The following is a 6,269-nucleotide window of genomic DNA, read 5'->3' as shown; positions in this document are numbered from 1 at the left end:
GATGGATGGATGGATGGATGGATGGATAAGATACATAGATGGATGGATGGACGGATGGATGGATGGATGAAGAGACAGATGACAGTAGATAGATGGACAGATAAATAAATATAGATACAGAGGTGGATGCACACAGTGGTGTGCACATACACTCATACACATGCGTACAGAGTCCCCAGCTCCATCTCCTGGGAGGACCTGAGCAGGATCATAGCAATAACACTGTCGTTTGGCTAACAGACGTGGTTTAGACATATCATAAATATAAATACCATTGTCTTCCTTAAGGCATTACCACCCTTCTGTGTTTCCTCGCTTCCTGGTTACTATCTAACAAATATTCCTGGCGTCAGGGACCTACCCTACTTGTTCCTTTTTTACATCTGAAGCGTCTGAGCACAGATCCTGGCACACACGAAACTCTCAGTCAATATCGATGGACCAGACCAGAGAGCCATGCGTGAAACACCCACCCAGTCCTCCTAACGCAGCTAAACATTTTGCAAACCCCTGGTATTTTGAAACGTGCGTGGATGCAATCTTGCTGGTTCATAGCCGATACCTCTACGCCACTCCTGAAACGATGGGGATGCCAACCCATGAATGACTGCCTCCGAGCAGATGCGATAAATCAGGATACAACTGGGTTTTACAGGAAGATCTTTAAGCAAAGCATTTTACGATATTGCCTGTGGAGTTGCTTCTCACGCCACATACATTCATTTCTAATAGCAGGCTGATTGTATTTTACTGACAACAAGAGTGCAGGCATTGCAAAACCCAACCGCAGACAGAATATATTGTGCATTTGCTGGTGTGTAACAGAGCGACGGACAATGAAATCAATGGCACTTTTTCATATCATTAGCCTGAAATCCTGAATTGTTCAAGAGAGAGTCGAGCCAGCTGACCACATCATCATTGTTGAAAGGAACCAAGGCCTATGTAAGATATGAACGATTTATAGGTTTAGAGCTATATCTGCTGTAATATTTGAAAATCTTCAATGTGGCTGAAAAATGAACATGTGCTCTGCTTTATAACATTCATTGATTAAAGTTTTTAATGCGGCGTTACTGTCACCATTTTAGTAGATTTATATAGATGAAATGCACATTAACTAAGGAGTTTTTATTTATAGCTTGCTTACAGCAAGCAGTGAAATGCTACATTAATAGAAAACAATGGTGCTTTTCAGGTAGAAATTATTTCTGCGAGATGTTCTATAGCCCCCAAATTAGATAAAATATAACGAAGCCTTAGGCTGGAAGGAGAAATAAAAATAAAATTATTTCGAATACAGGACCGATGATTCTAGAATGCCATATTTATGTGAAAGCTTTTTATTGTTTTGGGTTTTTTTTTAACTAAAGTCATTTTAAACACAAATGGAGAACTTCAGAGATTGTTACGTTCTAAAACTGGGTTAGCGGAGTTTTCAAACTGTATATCATGACCCTTGCGTGCTTATGAAATGGTTTAAATATATGGTTAATCCTCACTGAGAGAGAGTGGAAGGGAGGGAGAGAGAGAGAGAGAGAAACATTGATGGGAGAGAGACCCATGGATTGCTTGCCTCCCGCGTGTACCCCGACCAGGGCCCGGGATAGGACCTGCAATCCAGGTACGTGCCCTGGAACAGGAGTCAAACCCAGGACCATTCCGACGCTCTAACCACTGAGCAACAGGCCAGGGCTGCACAGATGCTACTTAAAGAACATTCGTACACGCAATGAAACGGAGCGGGAGGCCGGCGCCTCATGTCCGCAGTGACAAGGCACAGCCACGGCCTGCTCCACGTCGGGGATGCGAGCATGAGCGTGCGTAGCCACGCTGAAGCATGTTCGTCCATAATCACTTTTTTTTTTAAAAAAACTAGCTGTTTCGAGATGAAGGTGGATATGTGGTGTTACGACTGCACACTTGGAAAGGCCTCCTGCGGCATGCGAAAGACTGACTCGCGTCTGCCTCTCTTTGAGGCACCAAGAGCAGGAAATGCCCCCGAGGGGCCGTGCGAGGAGTTCATCAGCGTGGGTATGAGTCTTGAGTAAGCAAAGCTTTGAGCCGCGTCTCAGAGGCGAAGCGACGCCGGAGCCGAGCAGTTCCAAGGTGAGCCCAGCCAGGCCCACGGCCGCTCCGCAAACAAGAGCGATGGGGCCATAATCATTCCCGATTCCCCGACCCGTCGCCGTTGCTTCCCCTGCTGCTTTCGGTGAGGAGGGCGAGGCCTCCCAGTTTCAATGTTAGGTGGCTATCGCTGGGGCACAGCTTGGGCAAGAAACACCTCACCGCCTCAACTCCCCTAATGATTGGTTTCTCAGCTGTAAAAATAATGCATCTGAGTACTTGGACGATTAATATTTATAAATATAAAAAGGCATGCGATTATATGCATCTTTTTTACATGTATCTTTATTGTTGAAAGTATTCCAGATGTCCCCTATGTTTCCCCATGCCCCCCCAGATGTCCCCTATGTTTCCCCATGACCCCCCAGATGTCCCCTATTTGTTTCCCCATGGCCCCCCAGATGTCCCCTATTTGTTTCCCCATGCCCCCCTCGAGATGTCCCCTATTTGTTTCCCCATGCCCCCCTCGAGATGTCCCCTATTTGTTTCCCCATGCCCCCCTCGAGATGTCCCCTATTTGTTTCCCCATGGCCCCCCAGATGTCCCCTATTTGTTTCCACATGGCCCCCCAGATGTCCCCTATTTGTTTCCCCATGCCCCCCTCGAGATGTCCCCTATTTGTTTCCCCATGACCCCCTCGAGATGTCCCCTATTTGTTTCCCCATGGCCCCCCCAGATGTCCCCTATTTGTTTCCCCATGGCCCCCCAGATGTCCCCTATTTGTTTCCCCATGGCCCCCCAGATGTCCCCTATTTGTTTCCACATGGCCCCCCAGATGTCCCCTATTTGTTTCCCCATGCCCCCCTCGAGATGTCCCCTATTTGTTTCCCCATGACCCCCCCGAGATGTCCCCTATTTGTTTCCCCATGGCCCCCCCAGATGTCCCCTATTTGTTTCCCCATGGCCCCCCCAGATGTCCCCTATTTGTTTCCCCACGACCCCCCCAGATGTCCCCTATTTGTTTCCCCATGGCCCCCCCAGATGTCCCCTATTTGTTTCCCCATGACCCCCCCGAGATGTCCCCTATTTGTTTCCCCATGGCCCCCCAGATGTCCCCTATTTGTTTCCCCATGGCCCCCCCAGATGTCCCCTATTTGTTTCCCCACGACCCCCCCAGATGTCCCCTATTTGTTTCCCCATGGCCCCCCCAGATGTCCCCTATTTGTTTCCCCATGCCCCCCTCGAGATGTCCCCTATTTGTTTCCCCATGCCCCCCTCGAGATGTCCCCTATTTGTTTCCCCATGACCCCCCCGAGATGTCCCCTATTTGTTTCCCCATGGCCCCCCCAGATGTCCCCTATTTGTTTCCCCATGGCCCCCCCAGATGTCCCCTATTTGTTTCCCCACGACCCCCCCAGATGTCCCCTATTTGTTTCCCCATGGCCCCCCCAGATGTCCCCTATTTGTTTCCCCATGACCCCCCCGAGATGTCCCCTATTTGTTTCCCCATGGCCCCCCCAGATGTCCCCTATTTGTTTCCCCATGGCCCCCCCAGATGTCCCCTATTTGTTTCCCCACGACCCCCCCAGATGTCCCCTATTTGTTTCCCCATGGCCCCCCCAGATGTCCCCTATTTGTTTCCCCATGCCCCCCTCGAGATGTCCCCTATTTGTTTCCCCATGCCCCCCTCGAGATGTCCCCTATTTGTTTCCCCATGCCCCCCTCGAGATGTCCCCTATTTGTTTCCTCATGGCCCCCCAGATGTCCCCTATTTGTTTCCCCATGGCCCCCCAGATGTCCCCTATTTGTTTCCCCATGGCCCCCCCAGATGTCCCCTATTTGTTTCCCCATGGCCCCCCCAGATGTCCCCTATTTGTTTCCCCATGGCCCCCCAGATGTCCCGTTTCCCCATGCCCCCCCAGATGTCCCCTATTTGTTCCCCCATGCCCCCCCAGATGCCCCCTAATTGTTTCCCCATGGCCCCCTCCCAGATGCCCCCCCAGGACTTCACCTGACTATTGTCTGTGCCCATGGGTTACCCATATATGCATATAAATTCTTTAGTTCATCTCGTCTCACCTCCCCACCCTCCTTCCGCCTGACAGTCCTCAGTCTGTCCCAGGCTTCCATGTCCCTGGATCTACTTTGTTCATTCGATCCCACATATGAGTGAGACCAGGGGACACTTGTCCTTCTCTGACGGGCTTATTTCACTCAGCACAATGCCCTCCGGGTCCCTCCACGCTGTTTCAAAGGGTAAGAGGCCCTTCTTTTTCACAGCTGCGTAGTATTCCATGGCGGCCCAAGTGCCCATCGTTACAGGAGCGGATAAAATAAGCTGTGGTACCTTTATGTGCATCTTTTAAAATAAGTTTACTGAGGTGAGGCTGGCGAACAACACTGCAGATTTGAAGCCTGTCCTTGCATCAGACCTCGTGTGCATACGGCCTGTGTCTCATGCATCTGCTTGCAAAGGACAGGGAACAGCCTAACTGAAACCTGTCCGCTCGAAGTGCAGGTGTCTGTTCAGAGCCATCATTGGATGCCCAGAGCCACACACCTGTTTCTTTGCCACCTTCTGACGCGCACGTGCTACACTGCAAACGGCGGAGCGAGCAGAGCTTTGTTTTTTTAATACAGCCTGCTCCTCCGGAGCATTATTTAACTTCAAAACCAAATGTATTCCCCCTGTCAATGGAAACAGTGGGTTGCCATAGTTACAAAGTAATGATTGTTACTGAAAAGAAGAAACCAAAACAAAAAAAAAGACAAATGAAATTTTAAATGACAGCTTCGTTGATGTTGGGAAATTGCGCCCACGGGGAACTGGGAGCTGATCTAGCCGCCAAGCACAGTGATTGCCCTGCAAACGCCCCAGGATCTGGGTCAGAAAAGTCTCTCAGGATTCTCCAAACACCAGCTCCAGGGCGCCCCAAAATGCTGGTCCCTTGACACAGCGGAGCCTGCTGTGGGTGCCGGGTGCCCTCAGTCCAGAGGCCTGCGCACGCGCTCTGAGCACCGTGCGTCCAGAGGCCCTGCCAACAGGCTCTGAGCACCGTGAGCCCAGAGGCCCTGCAGACGGGCTGTGGGCACCGTGAGCCCAGAGGCCCTGCAGACGGGCTCTGAGGCCCTGTAGATGGGCTCTGGGCACCGTGAGCCCAGAGGCCCTGCAGACGGGCTCTGAGGCCCTGTAGATGGGCTCTGGGCACCGTGAGCCCAGAGGCCCTGCAGACGGGCTCTGGGCACCGTGAGCCCAGAGGCCCTGCAGACGGGCTCTGGGCACCGTGAGCCCAGAGGCCCTGCAGACGGGCTCTGGGCACCGTGAGCCCAGAGGCCCTGCAGACGGGCTCTGGGCACCGTGAGCCCAGAGGCCCTGCAGACGGGCTCTGGGCACCACGGGGTGCAAGCGGACTCCCGCCCACGAGACTGGTACAGCCCCAGGGAGCACCCATGAGCACAGACCGTGCACTTCAAGACAAGGTCCCGTTTCCCCTGGGTCACTGTAGACCCGTGTCACTGAGCCCACAGCGCTCTCCCAGGAAATCGCCGGCCACCCCCACGGTCAGAGACACACGCTATAGGAGCCAAACACTTCCGAAACGTCTAAAGCATTAAGAGTTGGGTTCTGCTCGGGGAGGCATCATAAAGAATTTATCAAACGATCATACAAGTAGGATTTTCAACATAAACACGATCAAAGGGGAAGCATCTAGAGAAACAGACTTGGGAATGAACTGAGAAGGCGTCCGCTTCGCGTCACCGGCTAAAACCGTGCGGGAGGGTCGGCCACGTTCGCTGGAAAACACACCAGCGCCGGGAACCGCGCCGCTCACAGTAGTGTGTGCGCAGCTCCGAAGGAAAGAGAAGCTGGTCGGCGCTGAGGAGCCCAGAGCTGTGTACTGGGGGCTTTGAACCACCATAAAATTGATTTAAAGAATGCTTTCAAATGGCAAAAAAAGACAGATGCATAACAATTAAGGGCGGGCAATTAAAAGCTGGTTTGTTTCTAAGTGCTCCTTGGTAATTAAGAGGTCGCGCATGGCAAAGCCGGATAAAAACAGATTTAAGGTTCAAGACCGTGCACGCGAGTTCATACAAAGCCGGGCACAAGGCCCCCGAGGGAGAGGGCAACTCAAAATGTGGAAGGGCCGGCGTCCGCATAACGGGACTGAAAATACGTGAAGGACCGTCTGGATTCAGCT

This window comes from Miniopterus schreibersii, assembly GCF_964146895.1.
Source record: "Miniopterus schreibersii genome assembly, chromosome: X".
In the NCBI taxonomy this organism is placed as follows: Eukaryota; Metazoa; Chordata; class Mammalia; order Chiroptera; family Miniopteridae; genus Miniopterus; species Miniopterus schreibersii.
Note: the sequence above shows the minus strand (reverse complement) of the source record.